Source organism: Buteo buteo, chromosome 4 (genome assembly GCF_964188355.1).
Source record: "Buteo buteo chromosome 4, bButBut1.hap1.1, whole genome shotgun sequence".
NCBI classification, from domain to species: domain Eukaryota; kingdom Metazoa; phylum Chordata; class Aves; order Accipitriformes; family Accipitridae; genus Buteo; species Buteo buteo.
The window spans coordinates 63,814,222-63,829,504 of record NC_134174.1 but is presented as its reverse complement, the minus strand read 5'-3'; the positions used below and the strand labels follow the sequence as shown (position 1 = coordinate 63,829,504).

Genomic DNA, 15,283 nt, shown 5'->3' with positions numbered 1-15,283 from the left:
ATATTTGCCAGTGAGGAATTCTGCTGAGACTCATTCACTCCTTTCACACAGAGAAGTGGAGCCCAAACTGTAACAATATCCATTCACTAGTAAACCAGGTTTAAATTTACTAGTGTTGGCAGAGACGGTAGTATCCCTGCTGAAAGTGAGTGGCGTGACATAAGGTCACAAGATCTCCTTATGTCAGATCAATGAAGCATATTTTCACCCCACATATTCATACTGTGGCTATATGCATCCCTACCGATTGCATCAGTTCAACTGATTAATGTACTATCAAACTTTTTAGACATTTTAACTTCTTCTTAGGGCGTATATTTGAAGTGAAAGCAGGAAGACTTACAAGTGAAAGTCAAAATCTTCCAGATTGGAAATGCCTTTACAAAATATTCCATTCAGACACTGGTAAATATAATTGCAAGCTAAGTGATTTTTCTGTATCCCTGCAACACAGCCGTCCCAAGGTCAGCCCTGCAGAGGCAGCAAGAAGCTGCTGGTAAGGACCAGCTGACAAGGTTTCTTTCAAGCTTTATCTGTACCTTTCATCACAGAAGATATCATGGAGAGCTAACCTAGAAAATATATATAACATCATAACCAACTCTACAAGCAGTATTTCAAACCACTTCTAAAAATGTTTAATGTACATTAGACATAGCAAAGTAGTAGGAAATTTAGGAATTAGAACTTCCTATCAGGATTCAGTATTAGGAAACAAGCAAAAGTACTCAGTCATGCTCAACGCTCTGTCAGCTGAAGAAAAGATACATTCTGTTCCTAAACACCTTTAAGGAAACTGCATTCCTATTTACTACAATTAACAGAATTTGAAAAATTGCAATTATCAGATTTTCCAGTGCCAAAACCAGGTTCAGTTGACCTCAAGTTCAACAATCATCCTTCTGTTTGAAAGCTCCTGGGCAGTTTAATTTTTTCAAATCAGTTTATATAAATGTAACTAAATAATTCTACTGAGTACACACTATTAGGATGTGACATTACAGTAATTATTTGCATTTCTTGGGTCTTATTTGCATTCGTACAAGAACAATAAGTAATGAAAAGGTGTTGAAACAGATTTTGTTTATGTTAAAGCAGATTTTGGTTATGCTAAATTCAGCTCTCCGCAGCTTACACCTTATCTAACACCAACAGGCTATCTTCACGGAATCACAGAATTGTGGAGGTTGGAAGGGACCTCCGGAGCCCACTTTTGTCCCACCACCTCGCTCAAAATTGGTCACTTAGAGGCATTTGCCCAGGACCATGTGCAGATGGCTTTTGAGTATCCCCAAGGATGGCATGTTTGGTTGGTTGGTTGCTTTTGCCCACATCTCAGTTACGGACATATAATTTGAGAATGTGTGAATATAGATCATCACCTTGCAGATGCATATTAAAACATCCCAAAGCAGAATTGCACCACTTGTTCCAATGTGGTTGGCCAAACATAGGCCTGCTTGGTCCTATTCACCCACCTACATCAAAATTAACTGATTATGAATACTGGTTTTGTAGTTTCAGGTGTAGAGTGTCTCATGATAGGTAAAATCAGCCTGGAAGAAAACGTATCCTATGCAAGCATTCATCCAAAAAAATAAGTGATCCCAAAGTTTTCCGAGATTCTAAAATTTCTTTCATGGAATTTTACCAGTCTGACAGCATATGATATCAGGGTTCCCAGATATCAGTAATAGCACAATATTACAAAACTGTTTTCACTGCAATCTCCATCTTGAAAGCAAGTTCCCCAGAAGTAAGACCTGGCTTCCAGCAACAGGGGATGAGTTAAGTGAGAGAAGAAACCCAAACTATAACCTCCCGCATAGCCCTCTATCACTATAGATTCCTCGTCCAAAAAGGCATAACGGTACTGTGACACTTGGTGGGGATTTTACTATCAGTATAACATCAGATTCAAAGGGGTTTGCTTTATTTCATCCTCTACTTCCTCTATGCCACAAGTAGCACTACCAGAAGATATCGAAAGGGTTATTCAGATGCTGTTACTACTCCTGCTGAAACCAGAAATTTCAGAACTTTCTAATTTATAGCTGCAGTTTGACAGCTGCATTCCTTATTTCAGTTTGTCTTCGTAGTCAGAATTGAAGCAAAATGACAAAATTTGTTTTGTATTAAACTCAAAGCTTAATAAATAAGTTTGGGTTTGGTCTAAATGTTTTGTGACTGTTTCTACTTATTCTATAATGTATGAAAACAAAATAAATGTCAAAACAACAGAAACACTGAAAAATAAAAAAATGAGAACAGAACATTTCCACTTTTTTCTACAGTATGATTTATCAATGTCACTCCCAGAGATTGCTCAGTTGAATAAATTGGCTCTTCCCAATGGGGAAGGGGAAGATGATTATAAAAAACACAAACCACAGAATCTGTGCTAGCAGCATTCATTAATTTTTAAAGCAACAGTAAAAATATGCAAATAACTTCTTTTATTTATATTCTCTCTTAGAATTCAGCAATATTTCACTGACAGGGGACCTGACTCAGGAATGGACACTACTTCAGCAAAACACTTTTTTTTTTTTTTTCACGTGCTTAAATAAAGGCTTTATTGAATAAAAATTCAGTAACTTTCTATTTGAAGTTACATAATGAAATTCACTTAAGGAGGAGTAAAGTTCAGTATTACACACTTGTATTTTGGTTTGATTTTCCTTCTGGATATACTTAGCTCACAAAATGTTAAACAATCAGAAAGTCAGATCTTCATTCTATCACCTCATCTTCTCCCACCTTCAAGACAGAGAGCGAACAATAAATCAATCTAATTATATTTTTAGAATAATGTATTTAACAGCACAAGCTAGCTTTTAAATGATTTAGGAATTCTTAAGTAGCAAAATTGTCTTTTCACTTTTTGTCTAGCTGTGATAAATTGAATGCTGGTTTTGCAGGAGCAGGGTGGAAAGAGCAATGTCACTTGATACAGACCTTCTTTCAGGTATGTACGTGTAGGCTCAGTGCCAACTTAATTAAAAACAAGGTAGAAAGAGTGCATTTCATGATGTAGGCTCACATGTCCTTTCTACATGCCCAGCTGAGGATCACCTTTCTTCACCTACTGAACTGTGAAACTTTTTATAGTTCAATAGAAAAAGGAAAATACAGTTTTAACATTTAAAATGAACCCATATTAACTTAGAACCACAGTGTGCCTTTATATTAATAAGTATCCTGTACCTCAAATGTCATTCAAACATTTTGTCATTCATTAATTCATCTCACAATTAATTACATGCAGTAGCCTCCATATCTGCTCTTATATAGCTTCACTTTACAAAACACTCTAAGTTTATTCATCTGTGTAAACTGTCTGCGTGTTTGGAAACATAATATACAGCACCAAATACCATGCAATGACTTCCCGTTGTGACTGCTCTTAGGCTATTGCCAAATTAACCCTAGTGCCAGGATATAGACTTCTAATACTGAATGTTCCCTCCTCATCAAAATATACGTGTGAGATGAAAAAAAAAATTATTTTTCCTTTTCTGTAAACAAGTATTAGACCTTGCATGATACTACAGGGACAGATAGCAATTTTCTACAAATGGTAACACATGGATTTCAGTTGGTGTAACTCAGTCTAACACAAGTGAAAATGTGGTAATTAAACCTGTTAGTAGAGTGAAGGATCTGCTCCGTAAATTCTACAATGTCTTTTGCTTGATAAATAAACTCAAATAACAGCAATCATGTGATGGAATAGCAATTTACTCTTGCCTTTTCACAGCACTTTACACACAGTAATTGCTTTTTTGCAGTGGTTCATCACCTTCATTGTAACAGCAACAGCCATCCCTTCCAGCCCCCACCCTCTATCTTCCTAAAAAAGGATGTGCACCATGAACACCACTGAGCTCTCCAATTAATCATGACAATTAATCATGAAACTCAGCACTTTTATAATAGCTTTCATCTCCACAGTGCCTTGTAAACATGCACTAAACACAAGAACAGTGCACTGAGCTAGATGAGCAATAATTATTAGCCTGCGTTTACAGGTAACACGGAGCTCTGCCCGGGAGAGCTCTGTACAGGACAGTGCTTCCTCCTCATCCTCAACCCAGCCCGTCCTAGACCACCTCCTGCAATAGCTCAACCCTCCTATCGCTGGGGTCTGTATATCTTCATTCCCACATAAACTATTCCAGGCAAAAGGATAAGCTCTACATTTGTCCAAAGGGGGGTTTTTTCCCCCGGTTTAACACCATCTAAGCAAATGACTCCAGCTATTCATACCAGTTCCTAAGGTACCTCAGCCCTTTCCGTTAGAAATAGCCTCTTCTTACCACAATTATAGCTTTCTGCTGTCACACACTGGGGTGGTGTTGCAAAGTACCAGTCTTTACCTTCTTTCAAAAAGGAATGACTTACAGAAAGCAGCAAGACCCCAAAAAAGCACTTGTTAAAAAAAAATTAACAAAAGTAAAGATGTTGCACTACAGAAAAGGTGCAGCAGCAAATAGGAGACAAAAGTTCATTGCCCAGAACTGAGAGAAACGTCCAAGGTTCCTTGTAGGTCTCATCATGAAGGACAGGTTTTGATTAACAAATATCATTTGAGAAGACAATGTTTTGTTTCAACAGAAGTTTCCTACTGGAAAATGTCAATTTGACAATTTTTTTTATTATTATTTCCAAATCTGAAGGCACAAAAGGTTTCACTTTTGCCAAAGTATATGTTATTTCCTGGATTTTTAGGTTTTCCCCTATGCAGCCAAGTCTGCTCTACTGTCCCTTTCCTGCCCCCAAGAAAAAGGAAATATAAAAAAATTGGCTTGTGGGTTCCCACTAAATATTTCATATGTTTTGGAAAACCTTTTGTCTCTTATTCCAAAATAGGAAACACAAGATTTAAAAAAAAAAAAAAAAGGAAAAAAAGAGATAAAAGCAAAAGAATGGATCCTGAAACAAATTCAAATAACTGAGAATTAAGAGTTTGCCACTGCACTGAAAAGGCCCTGCTTCATCCTCAGTGGGCCTGATTCTGTGACGCCATCGCTGACCTCAGCTTGAGCTGCCTGAGCTCGTTCTTCTGACTGCCTACCTCCTCCTGCCCACACACCGCAGGTGCACAGACTTGCAAACCAGACATATGGTGCATGTATAATTTTTTGCTTATTAATTACTTTGCAGTAATTAATTAAAAAAATTCATCTCAAGCTGCTCACTTCTATTTCTCTGGTTAAGCGAGGTCAAAAGATTCAGAAATTGGGTGTGTGATTTTTGCCCAGACCAGCTGGCTTGCCGAACAGCCCTATAGCCTTTGAATAGCAGTTGCTACTTTCCAAGGTTTGGAAAGAGAAAACTTGTGAAGATCTGGTACTGTACAGCCCAATATTGATGCCTGATGCTAAGCATAGAAAAATGCTCAAGAAAGATGTTCAACGTGAATTTAATGGAATATAAAGACCACCAACCTAGCTATAGCTCTGGGAGTCAGCGTGGTTCAGACTTCCTTCCAAGACCGAACGTTTCTCCTGTTTCCCCACTACTGCTGGGTATTTACAATGTACTCTTGTTCTCAACCAGCAGTAAATTTTTATTTACCCCACATGTCCTTTGGGGAGGAAATGCAGGGGGGTGGGTGGAAAGCAAGGCTCTGTGAATTGCTCCATCTTTCCTTGTTTGTTATTAGTCTCTTGCAGCAAGGCATTCATAATCTTTCTAAGGTTTTCTCACCCATCTCAAGCCTTCATACATCCTTCTCCCAATAAAACAAATTGTTGTGTGTAAACCAATACCAAATTTATGTCCTGTTTGCATCCTATCGCTGCACTGATAACACTGAGCTCAATACCAGGCACCATAAGGCAGTGTGATATGCTGAAAGTACAAAAAAACTCTGAAAAAGCAACTGTATTCCATGTGTGACTTCCCCTCTTCCTCACCTTTTTGACAGTATGCTATTTCTCTGCTTTCCCCAGTAAAATCCCATGCAAAGCTTAGTTTCTCCGTGTTGCATTGAAACACCTCAACTTTTCTCCCAACTTCAGAACAAAATTCTTATGTGCAGAGTCACAAAAAGCAATGAGAAAAAAATTCAGGCACGGAAAGTACTAAATCTTTTGGAAAAGGAAATGTTTGCAACAGGAAAAGATGGGTTTTCTCCTTAGCACAAACACTAAATTAAAAGTGGCAGCAGCCAGTAAACATGAAATAAAGAATACAGAAATTGATAACAATCTGGAAACTTTAAAGGGCAGAGAAGGAAAGGGGAAAAAAGCAATAATATTTTAGATAAGAGATGCCTGGTAGAAAGCAACAGGCAATCACATTTCATACTGGGGAGTCTGGGAAGAAGACAGTGCCAGATGCTACTGCGTGAAATGGAAAATGAAGTATGGGGAAAAGGACACAAAAAATGCACCGTGCTGAAATATATGTGAAAACCCAGACTTGTTATTACTAAAAGGTTAAGTGTTGCTCCAGAGGTGAAGATAGTAGCTGAAACAAAGCTTTTTATGGATAAAATGTGTTTTACGCTGGTGTCTGCATTCATATGTGTGGTCGCGTCCATTGTTGCCTCCTGCAGCTGGGGAGGAATAACCCCATGGACCAGTACAGACTGGAGACAGACTGGTTGGAAAGCAGCAACTCAGAGAAGGACCTGGGGGGTCATGGTGGACAACAAATTCAACGCGAGCCAGCAATATGCCCTTGAAGCAAAGGCCAAAAGCATCCTGGGCTGCATTAGGAAGACCATCGCCTAATGGAAGGCAATGGAAGGCAAAGGAAGGTCAAGGGAGGTGAATCCTTCCCGCTACTCGGTGCTGGTGAGACACACCTGGGGTACTGGGTCCAGTTCTGGGCTCACCAGTACAAGGGAGACAAGGACATACTGGAGCAAGTCCAGCAAAGGGCCGCGAACGTGTTGAAGGGAAAAGTCTGAGCTCAGAGAGGCTGGTCAGATCCTCAGAATCATCATTCTGTCAGTCCGTGCTTAAATTTTATCCCTCAGAAGCATTTCACAGAATTCACTTGGACTGAAAAAGGGAATGACCTCCATATCAGACTAAATTGTTTTCTTGCCAGAATGTGGGCTTTAGATGGTCAGGTTTTCCCTGCCTTCACCATCAATTTACATACAAAGCCCTTACTGCTATGGGATCCTAATTTCTAATTCGTAGTTATAAATCCTCTTACATTTCTGTCCTAAGGTTCAAAAATAAATCTACTTAGCAATAAGAGAAAAAATTGCCATTATGTAACTCCACAAAACTACACCCTATTTCCTGCATTTCTACCCCAGGTACCAAGTGAGTCTAACTCAAGGCATCCATTACTCTAATCCAAGAATTAATAAGGTTTCCATGAACACTTTGCTTATTCTCAGCCATTGCCACAAGCCTGCTGGTATTCTAATTATGTATTTAATTTCTTTCGGTCATGCTATCCAAGCCATTTCATGTTATTTAATGTGTAGTTTCACTGATTTAAGTTTTTTGGTTTAGTGTGGGTTTTTTCCAGAGAGTTTTTCTATAAAAAAATTAAGGTTCATATCTACTCCCTGAAACAGATTTATAATTTGTTTGAATTCTGAGTGATATGAGAACCTTTATTTCTGCTCCTGAATCCTTATCCTTCCAGATCATAAGAGCTGGTGAATATGCTTTCATAGCCTAACTTATTCCCCATCAAATTCCTATTAGCTATGCTGAGTAGCAGACACTTATAAGCTAATGGACTTGGGCAATTTAATTACAAAAACATTTTAAATAATCATCTACATCTGTCTATCACAATATTTGGTATTACTATGGCTTGCATCATCATAACACTGAACATAAAATCAGTCACGTTGTTACTTTTGGCTACAGGAAAACTGAAAGCTCCTGGCTTTTCCCATGGTTACGCTGGTTTTCCCTTATCGAGGACAAAGACCAGCGTAACCTTATTCCCTCTGCAGTCACTCTGCCTGGGCAAGTGCACTCAGAGAAAGCCACAATTCCCACATTTTGAAATGCCATGGTCTGTGCGAGGGTGTTGAAGGACCCTGCTGGTCTCACACAGCAGAAATCTCTCATGAGGAGCGGGGCAGTTTTGTAAGAGGCCACAATGGCTGGATGTCACCAGATAACACCTGGCAAAAGCCACACTATCCAAGGGGACACAGTGATGGAAAGAGGAGGAAGAAGGAGCAGCACGGCACGGCATAGGATCTCTACATGTGAGAACCCGAAGAAACAGCCCATCCTGACTTATTGGATCAAAGGAATGAATGAATCTAATAGTTCTGTAAACGTTACTCACACAAAATCCTCTGGGAAAGCAATCTTACGAGCCAGTTTACCAGCTGATGACTAAAGTCTGCACAAGTTGTTCCAAAATTTCAAATGATATAGATCAGTCACAGAAGAATGTGGAATCACATCAATACACATCAAACAAGAATGCAAGTTTTCCTGTCCAAAAATGCCAAGACTGATCATAAAATCCATTGCCAAATGTGTTGACTGACACGAGAATTATATTTTATAGACATCATATTTCAAATTCCAGGTTATATTCTCTTGCTCTACATATACCAAGTTAACCTACAGATGGATAGTATTATTTCACCTGCTATAACTATAACCTATCTATGGCATAGGTACCTAATGTCCCTCTTCAATACAAGTGATAGCCTAATTCTATATTCCATGTATCAAACTTTTATATTCATACATGCTCACAGAGAGACACAAATACACTGGAGGAATACTTCATCGTACACTGAATGAATCTGCAAAGAAAGGTTGCAGCCTAAGTTAGAGAACAAAGTGAGGGCAAAGTGGGCACTCCTTGTCCTTGGCTTTTTAACAGAAAGAATTATAGCTTCAGATTAACTAAAAGCATGGAGCATATCACATTTTAATTAATTGGCTCCTTCACGTGAAAATCAAATTGTAATTCATTAAACTTTCTCCTCATAGATTATAAGCCATTCACATGCTTCTGTGTACACCCTTATATGCCAAATGTAACACTTTGAATATCAGAGATTTCTCAGATTTGAAGTATTTGGTTATGTTTAACATGATATTAAACAAAGTGGTTTCAAACCCCATTCATTTTTATTTGTGGAAAACATTCTAATGGTGCTATATGAAACAATTACAAATTAATTAACATTCAAATTCACTTTCTCAGCTTGATTCATATGCACATCTTATGTGCTTAAAGACTCAGCCCCTGTGACTACACTGGGATTTTTGCATCAATAAGGTGAAACTGTTTTCTTAGTCAAATGCTTTTGCGCTCTGAATATTTTTACAATCTTAGCTTATATATAACTTGCTGACCTTTAAGAAGCCAAATATTTCATTTAAATATTTTGCAATCAAAGATGTATCTTTATAACACATAAGTCCTAAATCCATTGTAAATGAAAATTCAGCAGAAGAAAATTGGGCAGTCTGCTGTATTGTCAGATCCATTTATCAATGGTTTTATTTTAAAATAACCTTTTCCTAAGAAAAGTGAACTGTATTTTGGGCAAAACTTAACTTTCAAGGAATACCCAAAAGAAAAATCGTTGCTTTTGATATTATTAAATTCTAAATACTATGGCAGTGTTGTGACCAAGAAAAGAATTTGATCCAATGGCACATTAAATAATTTTCTGTCAATAATTAAAATTCTAATCCTTCAAATTCTTTGCACTGATCTGGCATTAAGGAAGTATGATACCAGTCTTCAATATCCACATAGACTGTATCAGGGCTCGAGCTTTTCATGAAACTATCTTTTCCTGACATTGCCCGTGAGGATCAAGAGGTAAATTTCTACTTTGAAATAGTCCATAATATTGACATTAATCACCCATATTTAACTTTCAAAAAATCAGCTTCATTCTTCTTTCATAATCGCCGTCTGTTGTGGTTTAACCCCAGCCGGTAACTAAGCACTACACAGCCACTCGCTCACTCCCCCCACCCAGTGGAATGGCAGAGAGAATCAGAGAAAAAAAAAATAAAACTCATGGGCTGAGATAAAGACAGTTTAATAGAACAGATAGGAAGAAACTAAGAATGATGATAGTAATAATAACAATAATAAAATGAGAATAACAATAATAATAAAAGAATTAGAATATACAGAATGAGTGATGCACAATGCAATTGCTCACCACTCACTGACCGATGCCCAGCCAGTTCCTGAGCAACGAGCCCCCCCCAGCCCCACTCCTCCCAGTTTATATACTGGGCATGATGTCACACTGTATGGAATATCCCTTTGGCCAGTTTGGGTCAGCTGCCCTGGCCATGTCCCCTCCCAACTTCTTCTGGCTGGGCATCAGAAGCTGAAAAGTCCTTGACTTAGTCTAAACACTACTTAGCAACAACTGAAAACATCAGGGTGTTATCAACATTCTTCTCATACTGAACCCAAAACATAACACTATACCAGCTACTAGAAAGAAAATTAACTCTGTAGTACACCATTACAGTAAAAGAAAAAAAGAAAAACAACAAACCCCTACCTGGTAGTTAGATGTAAAGCTAGGCATCTCCCTCAAATCCCTCAGTAATACAAATGACTAAGAAAAATAATATAACTTAAACCAGAGAATACCTACCCTAGCTCAAAATAGCTGTTTCTTCGTGTTCTGGCTTCCATGAGAGTTGGCTAGAATGAGAAACCAGAGCAAGTCTATGATGTGTGTACTGAATGAGCTTGAGTTGAACAGTGCTCGCCCCACCTGTGTCTCCTACTTGGTTAGAAAGTAAATATGCAAAGGGCTCTGAACCACCTGCAGATCAGCATAACTCACTTTCCATTTACAAATATGCATTTTCACATAATTTTATTTCTCTTCGGGTAACAGACAAAGCTACTATGTCTTCTCCATTACCTTTAGAACACGTTGCCAGAACTAGGATTATTGGCAAGGAAGCGAGGTAAATATTTCACTGAGCTTTCATGAAGAGTTATGAGAAAAGCTTCAGTTTCGATTCCTAAGAGTATTCATCTTCTAGAATGACGACTTTAACATTTGCCACAGGGTTTATAGAAAAAAGACAGAAAACTTTACTCGTTCGAACATATGCATTAAACATTGACCTTCTCAAGAGAGGAGAGCAGCTTGTCTGAAAGTTATAGCCAAGGGCTGAGACTTCCCAACTCCCTAGTGACTAGCGATTGAGTCATTAGTGAATCTTCGCATCTCCAACATGCTAATTCCCAAATAAGATGAATATTCAGAAAACGCTGGCAATTCACCTGCAGGAAACCAGATACTGGTGGGAGGCGGGCAGGGACTGACGGAGGTGAAGTCTGTACTGACAGATGTGAACAAGTGGGTGTTTGGTGCCATGCGACTTCCCAACTGGAGTCAAATGCCCCTTTGCAAGCTCAGGGCAGAGACAAAACAAGCACAGGAAAGTCCTTTTCCATCCATATTAAAGTATTAATCATACACTAAAACTCAAGCAAATACACAGTATCTGTTACGCCTGAACTTAATGCCGATCAGATCTGCTCTCTCATGACCCGATGCAGTGATAGCAGCTAATTGCACAGCTCAATAGCCAAAGCTGCTTGCAATACAGCCTGATTTCTCCTGCAACGAGTTGATCTTATACCTCTGCAATGCACTAAACATAATTATCTGCTTATTTTCCTAAATGAAAAAAATGAATTTAGCTTACTGAAGCACAAAATGCCTTCTGCATACCAGCTTGCTAAAGCTGACTCTACCATATCTACGAAGGAGCAGTGCTTTATTCTAATTATGCCTTAACTACTGATGACACATTTTCAGAAACGAGCACTTATAAATATTAAGCCTAAAGAAACAGCTTTGTGATGTTTGTGGACCCTGTTTGCTTTGTCTTCAAGTCCAACGAAATCTGAATTTAAACAAAGAAGCATCCCCGTTGAGGATGTGCAGTGCAGACCTCAATTTCACAAACGTCATAGTCCATTTCTTTACTCATATGAATGATTCCATCAAAGGCCATGAGACTGCTCACATGAATACACCATGGATGAAATCTTTATCATTTTTAATCATTATTAACATTATATGTAAATATTACAATTAAAAGGCAATTGTATAGTGATTTATGAGCAGCAGCTACAGTTAAGGCTTAAAGGAACTAAAATGCCTGCAAGCCTTATGCTGTAGATGCCCCCATATATTCTGATCTCATATAGGAGCCAGAGAGGAAGGTAAACAGGCTGGTTGATCTGCCAGTGACATGACCCTGTCATGCTGCATAATCAGAATTACACCTCTATTAGCAGTAGATCCATAAGAGGAACGTTGAAAGTTAATCGGGATTGATCTCCTGCTGACCCATTCATAATAGACCTCAGCGTCTACACAATAGGGCACAATGTCACATATAAATCAGGTATAATTAAGCTGCAATTGACAGATTTATAATAGTAAATCTAGCACAAACAAAGAATTGAGTCTACTAATCTATATAACAAAGTAACTTTTGGTTTGTAGAAATAATCATTTCATTTACTTTATGTAAACTTTCCAAAGAAACAAAGACGATCACTCTAACATATGTATTTTATTTTATGATCTGTATGATTTAACAAAACATTTATGTGTTTGTAATGTTAGTTTTTAAAAATGGAAATTTAACATACTTATGCCTTGTAGTTATTTTTTTTAATCCGTTTGGTTTTTTAGTTGTTTCCTCAAAGCATGCTGACTTTACACGAGTATGTAATTGCTTTACAAATTAACAGAATTAAAATCTACTCTGAAAATGGATGAGTTACTTAGCATTCAGACTTTGAAAGCGTGTCAAGGGAATTTACTACTTGGGGACTTGGCCAACATCATAGCTAAATGGATGGGTTATCCTTTCATATAGTGGAATATGAATCTGTTAGGAGAGGTTCTCAAGAACCATGGGGTCTTTGTAACAGAAATGTCTGGATCAAACAAGACATCTGAAGGAAGGAAAGAAAAATGATCCTGCTATGAGACTAAACTGTGGAATCAACTGTTCTATCTCTGCAACGCTGATCCTCCAGGCCTTTGCCCCTCAAGCAGAAATACAGCTGAGCCCAAACAATAAGAAGAACCAAGTTAGAATATGACTTTAAACTTTCAAGTGGAAAAGGAGCTTTTTTCCACCTTAGGACTAAGCCTTAGGGAGATGGACCACATCCACAGAACTCCTGCTCTAATCCACTATGGAAAGCAAGAGGTATTCATCTTTCTTTAGCACAACAGATATCTAGGGTCTTGTGCAGGACCTAGAAAATTTAATTAGGAATCAAAATTCAGAATTAACCCTTAAAAAGAAAAAAAATCATTAGATTATGTAAAGATGAAGAGAATTTGCTCACCTTCCTAATAATTTGAAACATTAACTTGTTTTACAACAGTACAAAATCACCACATCTGCCTCTACGCTTGATTATATTTGTAAGCTTCTCTTTCCTCCTTAGAAGACTGGAAAGATAAACCTTTTAAAAAGAAAACCTGGATGTCATATATTCACACCGCGTAAGCGTGCATTAACAGTGCCACCGTAACAATCTTTCCTCTGAGCAGATTCTTGCATTCTCTCCTCCTTGTACCCTGCACACTATTTCACTAACAGAGCTGGAGCAGGAAGGCCGTAAGTACTAAAAGCCCGGTGTCTCAGTAGATCAGATGACTTCTCTTTTTCAAAAGTTAAAAATGAGTAAAAACAAGTCTTTGAGACCTCACATGAAAAGATTCCGCTTCAAAGATAACTCCAAGCAAAGGAAACATTGATGGAAACACTTCTCCTTCTGATGACAGCGGTACTACTGTTATGGACTACTGTAAGTTCATGCTTTTATTTTGTTCTAGTTTAAATACTTGGAGGTTTAACCATTTACATCAACTTCTGAGCGGCAGAAATATAGAGCTAGCCTGGGGCTGGGTTAGGGGGATTGATGTTTTCTTTGGTTTTACTTTGCAGCTTAACAAAAGAAGGTTTCTTCCTTCCCCTCTTCTGCCTCCTGCCCGGCACCACACATGAACAATTCTGTATTTACAGGATGGAGAAGAGAGGAGACCATATCCTCAACCAGCGGCTGGATCCACAGCGCCTGTGCTTCGTGTCCCCTCCTGCCCACCAGGGTCTGTAGCAGTAACCCCCTCCCTCGGCACAGCAGGTAACACCTAAAAGCACAGACCTGCGATAGCTTCCCACCGGGGAGAGGGTCTCAGCTCCTGCAGCAGTCCCAGCACAGGACTTTGTCTCCATTTCTTTACATTTTAGAGCTTTTTCTGCTCCAGTTTCAGTTTTGATTTGTTGGGGGTGGGGGGTGCTAAAAATACACATTCTTTATTCCTCAAACATTCAGTGAAGCTCCTGCAGCCCTTTTCGCTTTGATTAATCTCACCCGCTAGCTCTTTCTTCTTAACATAATCCATTAGGTTTGCATAACTTCTCTTTCTGGGATGTTTATACCTGGCTTTATTCTGAAAGTTGCATTCTTAAGTGAATTTTCAATTACTATTTTGTTTTCTGGTTTACAAAGTGATTGCTGCTGGCAGCCTCAAGAGATCTAGCAAAGAAAAGCAGTTAAACAGAAATGTGGGCTTTCTACACTTGATTATCTAACGTTACTGGCTCCCTCAAAACAACATCTTTATGCCGATTTTACATCTGCTTGAAGTTGAATTATCTATTTCTTCTGTTTCTGCTTCTCAAACATTAAAGCCAAAGCAGCCTGCCTGCTGCTTTCTCTGATGTGTCCAATGAAAATTTGACATGAAGAATTAAAAATAAAAAGAAATGCCATGCTGCTATACTTTGATGCTTCGTTTATCTGTTCCCTAGGAAATTGAAGTCTCTTAATAACATTCAGAAGCAATTGTTGTTTCTTGTTTTCTTACAATCAACTTCTAATTTGCTGAAGAGGAACTGGAGCTTACAAGAAAATGATCAAAATTACTGTGAAACTAATTTTTTCTTTTTTCTAGAGGACTACACTGGGTGTAACTTTCATTATCACTTCATGCTGACTATCTATTGGGTTCGTTCTGGCCCCACATACCATTCACCTCAGCCTGTTTTCCTTCTTTGTTGGGGTAAGACAAAACCAGCGAGTCACTGTTACTTCCTTTTCTTAGTTATGAGTGCTGTCTCATACCTTTTCACCCTAACCAATACGGTACGAACACCTTCCTGTCCATACATCTGAAAGAGCCCAAAAGCTGTCACAGAAGGCAGATAAAAGCTTCAAAGCAGAAAAAGCGGAGGACTGCATGGATCTTCAATAGAAGCTGTTATTCCTTAAAGAGAAACTGCAGGCAGCC

The 15,283-nt window shown here is 38.5% G+C and overlaps 1 long non-coding RNA gene across 1 annotated transcript in view; it reads right to left on the bottom strand.

Annotated features, from left to right (window-relative positions):
• Positions 1–10,519, bottom strand: part of LOC142030399 (uncharacterized) — a 91,089-nt gene extending 80,570 nt beyond the window's left edge. Inside the window, exon 1 of the long non-coding RNA XR_012650179.1 lies at positions 10,496–10,519. This is a non-coding gene — a long non-coding RNA (uncharacterized LOC142030399). The remainder of the gene's footprint in view (positions 1–10,495) is intronic.
• Between the last annotated feature and the right edge of the window lie 4,764 nt (positions 10,520–15,283).